Here is a 14,895-nt window from a genome sequence, read left to right as displayed (position 1 = left end):
ATACATGTAGCAAAAATCCAAAAACATCTCTGTGGTTCTTAAGCTACAGTATAGTATATATAGTATGCTGTTTGTGATGAAAAAGTTTTGGGTTTTTTGTTCAGTACTTACAGAGCAGAAGCAAAACTGTCTTCATAGCGTCTGCACGCTGCAGTTTCACTGACCGTTTTGTAGCAAAAGTGGCGACAACATCCTGTTAAAGAAACCACATACTGTTGGGGGGGGGGGCTTTAGCAAACCAAAAAGAACATAAGACATTTTAACCTTTACCTTGCATACCTCTGGTATTCATTAACATTTTTTCATTCCAATCAAAGTATCTTGTGTCATAAATTAGCTTTTTGCTATTATACTATGTTAATGTGTTTGTGAACAGAGCGAACACAGGAAAATAAGACACAACACACATCGTCTCTCTGCATTTTTGAAAGGTCAACGCTTGTTTTGACACGGCACAATAAAAAAGGCAAAAGACAACTGCATGGACAAACTGTACACTTGTTCCGTGTGTGTGTGGGTGGGGGGGGGGGGGGGGGGGGGGGTCACATATTACTCATACTTTCAAACCATGTGTAACAACAAGTAATCGAAAATCGTAAGTTTCAAAAACTGCAGTTCTTCTGAAGTCCACTTGAGTCAGACCCTGACAGTGCCCCTGCTGGGCAGCAGTTGATGGTGGAGGCCCTAGTGAACCAATTTCACTGTTAAAGTTGGCACAAGGATCATCAGGCACCTAATAAGGTTGCCTCCTGGGCATGCTGTTCTGGCCATGTGATTCCATGAAGTGGGAGATTACATCGCTTAGCTGGCTCTCTTGAACCCACCCCAGAATGCAGCAGAAGATTGTTATCAGGTCGTCTTTTTGCCTTCCTTCAAGTCATGTCAGGTTCTAGTATTTTCTCATGATTCTGTTCGGGGCATGTTCATATTTCAAGTCTTGTTTTGTCTTGTAGCTTCCATCATGCTCCTGCTCATAATCATGTTCATGTCAGTTATCATAGTTTAGTTCTTCCAGTTTAGTTTTACCCCTGTTTACCTTTTTGCTTTATTTTTATATTCATGTTCCGCCACAATAAAAGGCTCACTTTTTGTTTGTAATTCAGTTCTGTCTCCTTCAGTGTCTGCATTTGGGTCCTCCTTCTCTCTCAACACACAGTCAGCTCGCACTGGCTCTGTCACATTATCCAGGATAGGTGGACATGTGGAGACAGATGGCTATAGCTGCCTGTCTACCAGGCTTCACTTAATTGTACTAACAGACCTGGTCAATTTTGATGAAGCTCTTGGGTTTTACTCAGCCTGCAGTTGTGTAAACAGCTATAAACTTATCAAGTACAATGTTGCCATGGATTCAGCAAATGATGTGATGGAGTACAACATGACTTCTTGGTTTTTGTCTTTTTGTTTTTTGATTTTCATTTTGTACAATTAAATGAACAAACCAGCTGTTTATTAACAGAGTCTTGTCATACAATATATGATTGGATACACAGAACTGTCTCTGAACACTTTGAAGCTTCCCCTCTGGACTAAACATGTTCTTCAGGACATCCTCGGACACATATCATTAGTAATGGACTGAAAATAATAATTTTATTTGAACTGTGGACAGTATTAACAGAAATGGGCACAGGGTTAATAACAGTGTATTATCTAGTGAGTGTGCAGTTTTCTCACTTTGATAGTAAGATCCACCCTAACCAACCTCACGTGGGTTCAAAATACCAAGATGGTGATGTAAATATAGCTCGAGGCTTCATACATGGACTTCACGGGGACTTGCACGTTTCTGCTCTACCTCAGTGATGATGTCATGGTAGCTATGTCCATTGCACATGCTTTCACATGGTCTGCAGCAAATAACAATTAGCCCTTAAGGTTAAATGAATGCAGAAAACACAAACAACTTACATTAAACACTTAAATATATCCAAACTTTCTTTGTGCCTATAAGTCTTGAATGACTTTCTTTCTTGTGGCCATCTGGACAAAATGCTACTCGTGTCATTACTGTTCAGTGATACTTTTCTCTTTAGATGTCTTCCTCCCACAGTCACGCATCTGGCTTCCTGAAAATAGCCACAGGTTTGCATCACTGCTGCAAAAATGTGACAAGTATTTTATCACATTATGTCAAGAATTAACACCTATAGAATTGGAAAGTCCATTGTTTGTGCTTTGTTGATTAATTGATCAACCTGGGCATTACCACCTGTGTTTTACGCATGGCCTGAAACAGCAATATCACCTCAACCTTTTTGCTGCACATTTCAATCATAAAGTATTAATTATGGTTGTAAAGCGAATGCTACAAAAGCTGATATTGGTGCCTTTATGCAAAAGTTTAAAAAGACCACAGTTCCACTTCGCGGGTTTTCTTTCCACTGGTGTCTGTCTGACTGACTGTGGTTATGACTGAAGATGTTTTGTTTGAGGTGACAAGCAGAAACAGGAAACACACGCGTCTCATTGTGTTTGTTATGCGACTCAGATTAACTCAGGATGGTTGTGAATCTGAGTGAGATATTTGAAAATGATATTTATTAGAATAATTCAGAATAGGATAGGATAGAATAAACCTTTATTATCACAAATTAGACATTTTGATGCTACATAGCTCTTATAGCAAGAGGAATATAGACACAAAGTAGTCCTATATACTTAAGCAACTGAAATTTGTATGTACAGAATTAAACTGTGTTCTTTAATCTAACAGCTGCTGGTAAGAATGACCTGTGGTAGCGCTCCTTCCTACACTGTGGGTGTAAAAGTCTACTGCTGAACGAGCTGCTCAGTGCTCGTACAGGCTCATGCAGGTGGAGACGGCTTAGACCCTTTTTGTAGAGTGCATTTGTGTTTGTGGACCAATGCAGTTTGTTATTGAGGTGAACAGCCAGGTATTTGTACTGGATATTCACTGTTGTAATAGGCGCTGACTAAGACCAACACTGCAAGTCTGGAGACACACAGCGTTTATCTGCATGTGGCAGGGTTGGGTTACAGACTACAAGTATGCGTGTGGGATGGTTTATAATCTGCACTGAAATCCAGTAGCTGTAGCTGTGTGATAATGGTTTGGTACCAATATTACATGAGATCCCAAAGAATATATGAAAAAATATTTCAAAATGTGTGATGAATATTCTCACCTCTGTTCTTGACTGTACTTGGTCTTTGTGGTAACATGCTGAATGTGGTGCGAACTGTTTGCAAAGTAAATGGTTTGTGAGGTCTTGTTTCGAATGCCTGAGCTCTGTGATTTTGCCATCTTTGCTCTTTTAAACCACATGTATTATGGTGACTTTTCTTTGGGCATACAGTGTTCCCTCGTTTATCGCGGGAGTTACATTCTAAAAATAATCTGCGATAGGTGAAATCTGCGAAGTAGCCAGCTTTATATTTTATAATTATCATAGATGTTTTAAGGCTGTAAAACCCCTCACTACATGTTTTATACACTTTATACACACTGAACATTTTCACACTTTTAAACACTCTCAAAGTTCAAACCTTCATAGAAAAATAAGTTCACTATCATAAAATGAAACCAAAGATCAAACCCTGTTTTCAGGTCCTGAACATGGGAATAAAGCTGCAAGAGAATTCAACATTTATGAATCTATCGTACGAAGTAGAGAAAGCAAGAAGAATGAGTTGAGTAAAGTTTGACTTATCTGACTGTTTTGTTTCGCTTAATGCGCATCCAGCCTCTGAGAGGAAAAGCATCAGGAGATCTCATCTTGTGAAAATGAAATCTCATGTAGTCTTATAGTGTATACACAAGAGAGAAATCCTTTTTAAAATTCTAACTTTATTGATAAACATTTTATTGAGCTTTGAATTAAAACTGTGCATTTAAATCACAGCTGACATTAGGGCTGCACGATTAATCGTTAGAAAATCGCGATCTCGATTCATACTTACGTGCGATCTCATTTCCAAATGACAACGATTTAAAAAAAAAAAAAAAAAAAAGACGACGACGATTGTACCGCATTTTGATCCGGGACATAACCTGCATGAAAACAAGCGCTCACTCTTCCTGCTCAACAAATGACAAGGGCGGAGCATTATACCACGTGACACAGAAGCTGTGCCGTGATGCTCAAATTGGCAGGAAAGAAACGACAGAGAACACGTCAGGGATGACGAGAAAGTGACAGGAGAAAATCTGTCTCGGTCAACCACCCAAACATCAATAACGGGAACCTTATACAGCGCTTCCCTATACACGTCGAACTCCCGCAGGCACAAAGAAATTACGGAGGCTATTACCTATCACCTGACCAAAGATATGGCTCCCATCAACACTGTGCAAAACGAGGGATTTAGGAAAATGATCAACACCCTAGACCAGGGGTCGGCAACCTGCGGCTCCGGAGCCGCATGCGGATCTTTAGTCCTTCTACGGCTCCGCGTGGTTTGGGGAAATAAATAATTTTTTGTAAGTAATTAGCTAAAGTCTATTTTATTTATATTAGTTCTTTTTTAACTCGTAGTTCTAAATTGGAAGATTATTGTGATATTGAAATATAAATATAAAATTATATTCTATTAGTTTTTGATCGATCAAAATAAGCGTCACACCTACGGAAGCCGATATAGCCGCCGAAACGCCGTGCGAGACTTTCAACCCCAGGCAGGCCAATTATGGATCTTCGGATCCACATTATGTCAGCAGCTGTTCTCCAAAAACAAACACGTTCACCCCTCACAGACGGCAGCTTACAGTCGTGCGTAAAGATGAAAGTGACTTCGTACAGCCCCGATCGTACAGCAGACGCTGTGCGCAGAGGTTCAGGAGCGGAAGTCCCATTGTAAACATATCACGGCAGACCCGACTATGTTTCCATGAACACGCTTTTCAGCATCTTTTTATTGACCACTTTTCACACACGGTTGCTTTACGCATACAGCCGGTGTTAAAGCTCGCAGCCCGACACACACCAACACAACAGCATAGGTGGCACAGACGTTAAGGCGGCGAGGCGTGATTGCGGGTACCGCTAAGGTGCGTCCGCCTCCCCTGCAGCGGCGCTGCAGTCCACGCCCCGCCACACATATTAACCAGGTAAAATACATACTTAGGCGGAATTTTGCAAAGTTCAAAATGTGTTAATTACAAAATTAAAATGTAATTTTCTCTGTAGCACTTCATGCATTTAAGCAACACACCTTAGTTGTTCATACAAAGCATAAAGGTAAAAAAAAAAAAAAAAAAAAAAAAAAAAAAAACTATATATACAGTGTTATGTTCATTTTAGATGTCAAAAAGTATTTGCGGCTCCCAGTTTTCTTTTGTGTGGAAATCGCGTCCAAATGGCTCTTTGGGTGTTAAAGGTTGCTGACCCCTGCCCTAGACAAACGCTACACAGTGCCGTCCCGCAATTATTTTTCTATTGTTGCACTACCTGCTCTGTACACGCAGTGTCGAGCAACGGTGGAGACGGAATTTCAAGCAGTACAACATTTTGCGGCAACAACAAAATGTGAGGCATTTATTGTTTTTATGTTTATTTATTGTTTTTATGTTCAATTTCAACTGTTACGAAGTTGATGTGCAGTTAATAAGTGCTATAAATATTTATATTGGAAAAGAAAATCGTGAGAGAATAGTGATCTCAATTCTAAGCAAAAAAATCGTGATTCTCATTTTTTGCAAAATCGTGCAGCCCTAGCTGACATATAAAATATTTACAGGGAGCTTAATGATTACTGATACAAGCCTGGAGGCTAACTGCAGTGCGTGTGAAAGATGCTATGATAAACATTCAGAAGATCTTGTATCATTTTGTATTATATTAAATGAGATTATGTTATTATATCTTTTTCAAAAATATATAACAACATTTTCCACAGAAAATGTCATTAGACAATAGATTACCCACTCATTTAAGATTAAACATGACTTCTATATTTGATGTTGTTCTCCAGAAAGGGGAACACAGCTTCTCCATTTTTAATGAGGTCAACTATCTGTTACTGCCATTATTTACTTAATCTGGAACCAATATTTGCTTTTTGCATGTTTTAAACACATAACAGTAAAGAAAATACCTTTTTATAACAAACCAAATCTGAAATCAGAAATGATTGCTTTGTTTTTTTCTTATTGAATGTGATGTAATTTTAAAGAACTGACTTCCCACATCAAGTCCATCTACATTGCTCCACCACACCAAAACCCCAACACATCAGATTAGCATGCTAGCTAAACTATTTGCCAGTCCCCATATGACAAATGACCTCAGCTGTACTTCACTTATTCAACAGACAAACAGAAGAAATAAAAAACTTTAGTAAAAAAAATGAAATCTGGTGTGGCAAATATGTTTTAGCTTATGTTAACACTAGCTTACCAGAAATGAACTTAAAATATAGATTCTGTCACTCCTAATGAGCTGATAGCATAACAGTGTAATGTAAAATTAATAATTGGATTAACAAAAACAAATGCTGCATAAAAATCAACATAGTATAGTTTACCACACTACAAAGGACATGTTGGGTGAAGCCCTTGTAGAGCAAAACTACTGATGCAGTAACATTACCTGTAAAAACATTTCACTGTCACTTGGCCAGGAGTGGACGAGTGCTTGCAGACCAGTCCTCATCTTTCATACAAACATGGGGGGTTTCCACCAGTATATATAAGACCGGTGTAGCTCAGACATGTGACACTCAACACACTCAACAAAAACACTGATCCACACTGAAGTCCGTGAGTTTTATCTGAATGTCCACGAGAGATGTCCAAGCGCTATTGTCCATAAACGGGGGGAATGGTGTGTATGATTGTGGAAATCAGTGTATTCGGAAAATGGGGACGGAGCGCCGTCTTTGATAGCTTCCTACCAGTCCAGTGGAAGCTTCAATGCAGAATGATTCCTGCTCCTAGCCGTTCATTGGCTCACCATCCTTTTTCATACCCAAAAAGGTTCACCTGGCCTGCATTAAATAAACAAGGCCAATAAGAAATCACAAGAATATTACAAAAATGTCAGCCAGTTAAGCTAAATACATTAAGTTATTCTTGCTCCTGTTTACACAATTTATAAATAAATAAACAGTATATTTAACCAATAAGGATTTAACTGAAACTTTTCAACTGCTGTATACATATTATATAGCTTCACAACATGTGTTATTCAACAACTATCGGTCAAATCAAAAATCAAAATCAAATTGTTTAGACTCAGCAGCCAATTAGCGTCAGCTGGTAGCAATGCAAACAGTCAATTAAAAGTTCAAACTCACCAATTCCGTTCTGTTCAGTGCACAACAACACTATGGCTCTGGCTCACAGGAATCAGCGTCTAAGTCGCATAAGTTAGTTGGTGTTAAAAGAAAATGCATTAAAACAGGAAAAGCCAGTGTTTGCCAATACAAACCTGCAACAGCCCTGTCACCTGGCTTGCCTCCACGCATCTGACGGGAGGAAGGGGGGACAGGTTCACTATGACCTACATGCCATCCGATTGGCTGAGCAAAGTCATGTGGTTGGAGTCATGTATTTGTGATGTGTTCAGTGGCAGGAAATAAGTGCAGGAAATTACTAAAAATCTAGTAAAAGAGATTTTACTCTGGGTTACAGTAGAAGAAAGAGAAAATAGAAGAAACCTACAGCCAGTATATATAAATGAACTGCAGCTAAACTCTGTTTATGATTTACATTATGTGTGGACATACCTATATATTGTATATACAGTTTATATATAAGGAGCTTTTCCACTCAGAAGCTTCATAGCTTGCTCTCGAGAGTCACGTTGTCTTTTTCTTGAACAACCCCGTTGCGGTTTGTTAAATACCCCAGTTCTTTCATCTTTGGGCTGAAGGAAGAACAACACTCTGTGTATAAATGCTCAATCAACTATCTCTTTATTCCATACAACACTTCAAGCATTACAGACATCTGGACGAGAGATGTGCACAGGAGGGTGTCTGGCACCATCCGAAGTGTCCAACAGTTACACAGACTCTTACAGCTTCTTCCCCCTCCCTTCAGGGCCATAAAGCCTAAACCCTCACATTCCTTCTATCTTACCGCGTCTAAGTGACAGCCTTGGCTTCCTGTTTTATCTCCTCCTGATGAGATGGGGCAGAAAACCTCTACAGTATGTTCTGTTCTCTTTGAAATCAGAAAAGTAAGGCCATGATTCTACACAAACAGCATTTCTTATAACTCCGCAGTATAATGCATCATAAAACAGTGTAATGATTTCACAATCTTTAATCAAAGGCATAATGTGGCTTATAGCCGTATAATGAATCAACTATTATTTGATTAGAAGTAAAGGTGGATAAGATAGTGTAGTAATCTCACAGGTAAGATGGTGTAGCTTCACCTTCTGTCTCTTCTGCTGAGGTCGGGATTTTTAGAAAAGGGGAAGAAAAGACATTTGTTGTTTACATATGACTACACCTGACACTGTTCAGTGATTTAAGAGTAAAATTATGAAGCCACTACACAGTGTGTAGATGTGTATGCCTGCTGACCTTTGACCTGCCGGGCCAGGAGACGTGGTCCTGCCAGTCCGATACCCAGTGCACCAACTGGAGCTGTGGTCAAGATGGCTAACACCGCTAATGTTAGCACGTCCAAACCAAACTTAATTAAGGCCTCGTCCCCTTTCTCCCTCGCCATGTCCAATGCCTTGGAACCAATGGCAGCCTAGCACATACAGACATAAATAAATGCTCAGAAGAAGTGCAGATTAACAATGAAGGCATGTATCACTAAAATCACAGAGGTGGTTTTAAGGGAAACAACGGTACTTTTTAGTTTTTAGTCATAACTGAGGAAGATGTAAAGGCCCTTGGGTTTCATGACTAATGACAAACTGGAACATGTTTGTGTGATTATCATAGTAATTTAGGTTTTAGAAGTCAATAAAGAGAATTAAGGAGCCATGTAGGTAGTTCTAATCAAGTCAATTTAGTGATTTCAGTGGTTTATAAAACACAAGATTTGTGTGAATAATTTTAGTGGCTGTTCTGAACACCAGTAGTATTTTAGGAGTGTTAAGAGACGTTATGGATCCTGTAGAAGTTTCTGGATAAGTCTGAGGTGCTTCTAGTTCTGGTTTAATAAAGTCGGGTACATTTTTCTTGAAAAATGAAAATCTTCTAGCAGTCTAATATCAGGATTACACACTCACAGACCTGCACAGTAGCTTTAGGCAGCCAGGCCACAGAAATGAAGAGCTTCTCTTTTAAGTTGAATCCTCCATAATGAACCAACAGGAAGGTGACAAGTAGACGGATCACCAGACCAATAAGAATGCAGGCCATACCCAGACCTAAGGGCATAGACACAACAATAAAGAGGAAACCAATATCTTAAATTTCTTGAAGCAGCAAATTTTGTTGCTTAGAAGTTTGAATCTCTTTGATTACTGGGTCCACTGGTCCTAAATAGTGAGAACAGAATCTATACTCAAATGGAGCAAAGTCTAACTGAAATATGTCGTTAATATAATGTTCTTACCCACAGTACTTGGGCTGAGGGCTTTAATTGTGATCTCAGCTCCAATCAGACCAAACAGGAGTGGCTGAAACACATCCCATGACCGACCCACCATTTCTGCTACTGGTGCCTGATTGCGAAGTTAGAGATACCTGGATTAACCACATTCCATGGTGCCAGCCATTAAAAATGATGATTTGGGGTAAACATGGCAAAATCCAAGGGGCGGGATGCAGGTTAAAGTGATCCTGATATATGTTACCTTTTCAGTCTTCCAGCCCAGTGCTGCCAGGAAAGCCAGCACCAGTGTACAGAGACTTCCAGCTCCAGCAGCACCAATAACATTACTGAAGAAGACTGAAAATGTGGACAGACCCAGCAACATGAGGGTCCTCCTCAAGACCAGATCCTCCTGTGATCAGACAGAAGATATTAAGGACACATTTTATGAACAAATAAAAAAGGACAATCATATTAATATAAAAACAATGTCAAACCTGGTCATTGCTGGGGAAGCAGTACAAGAACATTCCCAGGATCATACCAGCTACGATGCCTCCCACCACCTCCAGCAGACCCTTCAGTATGTTCATCCATGTAGAACCTGCAGGACAAACACAACCAGACCATGTAGACTAGAAAAGAATGAACTGAACAGCACAGGACAGAAACATTTTGTCTGACCTGTAGAGAAGGCGATTCCCAAACAAGTAGAGAATCCTGTTATGGCGAGAATAACATCAAAGCTTCCAGCAGCAATCAGGAGGGTGGGGATTCCCTGAAGAACAACACACAGTGACATTAGAGCTTTAAATGCTCTTGACCCTTTGGAAGTTTTTGGGTTGGTGAAGCTTAAGTTAGTCAATCCTGAAGGAGCCTTGAGCTCTTTTGGGTGATTAGGAGTGTCGCTTCCATTTAAATAAACTTCAAGTGTTTTAAGGCTTTTAGAAGTAGCTGTAGTAGCTAGTACTAAGTAGCTGTAGGGATTCTAGTTGTGTATTATAAGCTTATAAATTAATTTGGAGGGTGTTTTGATAACTGATAATGTTTACAACTCCTTTAAAAGGGTATTGTTACTGAATCACTATCCTATCAAAGCTTCAAGGGATGTTCCTGACACCTCTCCACCACCCATCACTTTCTCTCAAGACCAGGCTCAGATGCAAATGAGGAGACTCCACTCAAGCAAGTCTGCTGGACCAGACGAAGTTAGTCCCCGCATCCTCATGGCCTGTGCCCCCCAGCTTTGTGGAGTCTTCCATAAACTGTTCATGCTGAGTCTGAGTCTGAAGAGGGTCCCAGTGCTGTGGAAGACATCATGCCTCGACCCTATACCAAAGACACAACGTCCCAGTGGCCCCCAGGATTGCAGGCCTGTGGGACTGACCTCCCACATCATGAAGACCCTGGAAAGGCTCATCCTGGACCAGCTGCGACCCATTGTCAGACCACATCTGGATCCCCTTCAGTTTGCTTATCAGCCCAGTCTCAGAACAGAGGACGCCATCATCTACCTGCTTAAGTCTGGGACTCTCGGCCATTTGACCTTAGAACTGAAGAAGCTTCTCGGATGAGAGGTGAAACGTCTTCAAGCAACTTTAAGAAGTCCAGACGCTTTTCTTTGCTAACTCCTTTGACTACGATGACCTGGATGACTGAGAACCTTCACAGACATACCTGCTTAATCGTGTCCACACCCACCTGGACCAGCCGGCGAGCACTGTGAGGGTCATGTTTTTTTACTTTTCCACTGCTTTCAACACCATCAGCCCCACCCTCCTGGGTGATAGGTTAACAGTGATGCAGGTGGATGCTTCTCTGGTGTCCTGGATTGTTGATTGCCTGACAGGAAGACCACAATATGTACATCTCCCACAGTGTGTGTCTGACAAGGTAATCAGCAACACAGGGGCACCACAGGGGACTGTCCTCTCTCCCTTCCTCTTCACCCTCTACACCACAGACTTCAGCCACTGCACAGAGTCCTGCCATCTTCAGATGTTTTCTGATGATTCTGCAGTGGTTGGATGCATCAGCAGGGATGATAAGACAGAGTATCGGGCTGTGGTCGACTCCTTTGTCACGCGGTGTGAGCAGAATCATCTGCAGCTCAACATGGCAAAGACCAAGGAATTGATTGTGGACTTCAGGAAGCCCAGGAAACGCTTGACCCCTGTTTCAATCCAGGGGGTCAATGACATTGTGGAGGGCTATAAATACTAGAGATGGACCGATCCGATATTACGTATCGGTATCGGTCCGATACTGACCTAAATTACTGGATCGGATATCGGCGAGAAATAAAAAATGTAATCCGATCCATTAAATATCAAAAAAGCACCTCACAAAACTCGGCTCATAACCGTAGCACGTTGGAGCAGTATGGTCACGTGATAGAGCGGCTGTGTGTATTTGTAGCCTCTCTACCAAACCAGCATTTCATCTCTGAGGAAGTTATCCCAGAGAGAAGTAAAGCAAGTGTGTAAGTTCATCTCTGAATGTTTGTAAAGCATTCCCATGTTAAGCTTAACAACCGATATATGGAGCGACTGCCTCTCTCTCTCTCCCTTTCCTGCTGCTACTTCAATCGTGAAACTGCTTAATGATCAGCTGATCAGCTTTTCTGTCGCGAGTCCGTCTCTCTTCTTTGTTTTTGGCCCACTTTGCACCAGAAAGAGGAAACCAGCGGCTGAACAACAGCAGCACGTTTAAGCTTGATAAGCTGTTGTTAGAATGTATTTAATATTACTTTCTACACCAGGATCCTTTTCAACGTAGCTGACGGCTGGTAACTGTGCAGGGGCGGATCTAGCAAAGTTTAGCCAGGGGGGCCGATAGGGCATTAACAGGGAAAAGGGGGCACAAAGACATACTTTTCTTCCTTATTCTCATTTAAAATGTCTAGCTTTTAATAAATAATTATTCGAATCTTACACCCAAAGTTTTAATCTGATGTAAAATGTATAGAAGTCCATTACTGTATATAGTAACTGTTAAGTCTAATATACCCTAGTAAGCTATACTACTTTTTCCTTTGGGAAAGTACCATCTGTGAATTCTGCAATTCTGTTGAAGAAAGATGTTGAATCTATTTAATTATTCTTGAAAAATAATTTATTTCTGTGCATTTTTTTCACCCTGCATCAAATTAAAGTTGATTACATTGATTAAGCATCACGAGGTGGAGGGTGGGGGGTGGTTCCCTATTTTTTTTTTTGCTGGGAGTTTGCAACCCTATTAGTTAGGTTACTTAATATTTCTGTTAAGTACTCTTTAAAATACCAGAATAGGGAGGGTGGAGTAGGTTTAAGTTTATTAGATTGATCAGTATTGCTGAACTATGAAATATTTTGGGTGCTGTGTATTTTTTACATACAAGTATAACAGAATAGCTTTAGTGTTGTTGTTTATTTAAACTTGAGTATGAACTTATACAAAATGCAGCAAGATATTAAAAAAACTGTTTTATTGATTAAAAAACACACTATATCAGATTCATATCGGTATCGGCAGATATCCAAATTTATGATATCGGTATCGGACATAAAAAAGTGGTATCGTGCCATCTCTAATAAATACCTCGGAGTACACATTGAAAATAAACTGGACTGGGCTAAAAACACCACAGCACTTTACAGGACGGGCCAGAATCGCCTCTGAGGTCCTTCAACATCTGCCGGACAATGCTCAGGATTTTCTACGAGTCTGTTGTGGCCAGTGCGATCCTCTATTCTGTTGCAGGCTGAGGGTCGCAGATACCAACAGACTCGATAAACTGATCCGTAAGGCTAGTAATGTTGTGGGGATGGAGCTGGACTCCCTCAAGGTGGTGTCGGAGAGGCGGATGTTGTCCAAGATAAAGACAGTGTTGGAGGCTGAGATTACCAAAAAGCACCACTGAACGACACAGGAAATCATTCCTGCCTGTGACCATGTCCCTGTACAACTCATCCACTTAACACACTGTATACTGCAACAGCTACACCCTTCTTGCACACGCTCTTCTTCTTATCCAGCTATTTATCAATAAGTGATTAATAAGTGACTAATACCTTATTGATAAGTGATCAATAAGGGATCAATAAAGTATTCTGATTCTGCTTAAGCTTGTAACTTTGTAGATCACTTATTGATAAGTGATCAATAAGGGATCAATAAAGTATTCTGATTCTGCTTAAGCTTGTAACTTTGTAGATCACTTATTGATAAGTGATCAATAAGGGATCAATAAAGTATTCCGACTCTGCTTAAGCTTGTAACTTTGTAGAAGGTATTAAGGACCATAGTGGGTGTCCTAGAGGTCACTGCGGGTCCTTGTAAAGTGGCAAGGACACAATTAGGAAGCTTAGTAATCACTGAGAATGTGTTGATGGAGCTACAGCCATTACAGGAGTTCTAGACTCCTCTAGTAATGGCTGTTATTTTTAGGTTATACTTGCTCTGCATAAGCCTACACACATGTTGTGTCATGTCTATAGACTCATCTCAGGCTCATCTCTTTTTCCACCCATATGTTGCCCCTTGTCGCAGGATGAACCTTTCATCAGTCAAATGTGGTGATGATAGTAACAGGTGATAATTTACCTTCTCCACTCCATATCCTTCTCTCTGCAGAAGCAGCATTGAAGGAAAAACAACTGCTGGAGAAACGGCAGCCAGTACAAAACTGCACAAACACACACACCACAGATACAGTGAGTGTCACTTTACTTACTTTGACTCAGTCATACAGAAAGAAATAGCTGCAGTTAACATGCAGAAACCACCTGTTTAAAGTCTGTTTAAAGAGATTCCAACATGTCAACTAAAGTATTGACTAAGACCATTGTGTGTGTGTCTGTATGTGTGTGCACAAATTACCCCAGTATGAAACCCCAAACCCATGGCAGACCCAGCAGGAAGTGAGAGACCACAGCAGCAATGCAGGCTTCCACCATACAGGGTCCAACTGCAACACGTACACACACTGCTTTCAGTCAACGTAAAGCCTGCATGCAAACACAGATTTAAGCGACTGCTTTAGAATTTCTGTGTGTAACTACCAGCATGTAATTGTATAGCTTTATATTTAATTGTACACGTACCTCAGGGTTGAGGCCCAGACCAGCTCTGGTCAGGATGATGGACAAGGCGATGTTCCTCAGAGCTGCAGACCAGCGAGTGTCGATGAAGATGGCGTCCGTTATGTAAGGAACGTTACGCAATAGCAGACCTGCCAGCAGCATACCTACACACACACACACACACACACACACACACACACACACGCACACACACACACACACAAGTTTGTACAGGCATGCTGTAGTTGTAAGGACCATAACTAACATAATGTGTGGTAGCACTTTGTGATATGGCCTGTGACAGAGGGTGTGATCCAAAGATCATTTCATTCAATTTTATTTGAAATTGTAATGTACGTCTAAGTA

General features: G+C 40.7%; 1 protein-coding gene and 1 pseudogene across 1 annotated transcript in view; both read right to left on the bottom strand.

The window, feature by feature from the left end:
- The window catches only part of LOC134623951 (zinc finger protein 664-like), a 507,757-nt gene that overhangs the window by 328,465 nt on the left and 164,397 nt on the right, over positions 1-14,895 (bottom strand). The gene's annotated exons all lie outside the window — the stretch shown is intronic.
- Positions 8,262-14,693, bottom strand: LOC134623923 (sodium/hydrogen exchanger 9B2-like; annotated as a pseudogene).

This window comes from Pelmatolapia mariae, linkage group LG3_W, assembly GCF_036321145.2.
Source record: "Pelmatolapia mariae isolate MD_Pm_ZW linkage group LG3_W, Pm_UMD_F_2, whole genome shotgun sequence".
Lineage (NCBI taxonomy): Eukaryota > Metazoa > Chordata > Actinopteri > Cichliformes > Cichlidae > Pelmatolapia > Pelmatolapia mariae.
The sequence above is the reverse complement of the archived record's forward strand: the minus strand, read 5'-3'. Positions and strand labels throughout refer to the sequence as shown.